Below are 611 nucleotides of genomic sequence, written 5' to 3'. Positions count from 1 at the left end.
CAAAAAAAAAAAAAAAAAGTGAGAACACTTTAAATATTTAATTTAAAATAGCAATAACCCATTACATATTAACATTTTTTCCCCTCAAAATCACCACTATATTGTCAAAAACAAGTGAGAAGCATTTTGCAATCCTCTTTAATACCTGGCATTAAAAAATACAGCTGGACTCTTATCTGCTTCTATATTCAATCTGCTGTCATATGTCGTTTAGGTTCAAGCTTATTGAGAATTTGGTCTAATATAAGGGAGGTGGGCTCAGGTAATCCTTCTGCTTCAGTCTCCCTAATAGCTGGGACTTTAAGCACACAATACTATGCCAGCTAATTTTTTTTTTTTTTTAATCGTGGAGACAAGGTCTCCCCATGTTGCCCAGGCTGGTCTCCAACTCCTGGGCTCAGACAATCTTCTCCCTCACCCTCCCAAAGTATGGGATTACAAGTATGAGCCACCATGCCCACCCTTGGACCACAATTTGAGAACCACTGCCCTACACTATCTTTAAAAAAAAAAAATCAGCCGGGCTTGGTGGCTCAGCCTATAATCCCGCGCCTTTGGGAGGCTGAGGTGAGTGGATTGCCTGAGCCCGCGGGTTCGAGACCCGCCTCTGC

Source organism: Carlito syrichta, unplaced genomic scaffold, assembly GCF_000164805.1.
Source record: "Carlito syrichta isolate Samal-C Ts95f unplaced genomic scaffold, Tarsius_syrichta-2.0.1 Scaffold315377, whole genome shotgun sequence".
NCBI lineage: Eukaryota > Metazoa > Chordata > Mammalia > Primates > Tarsiidae > Carlito > Carlito syrichta.
This window is presented reverse-complemented; position numbering follows the sequence as displayed.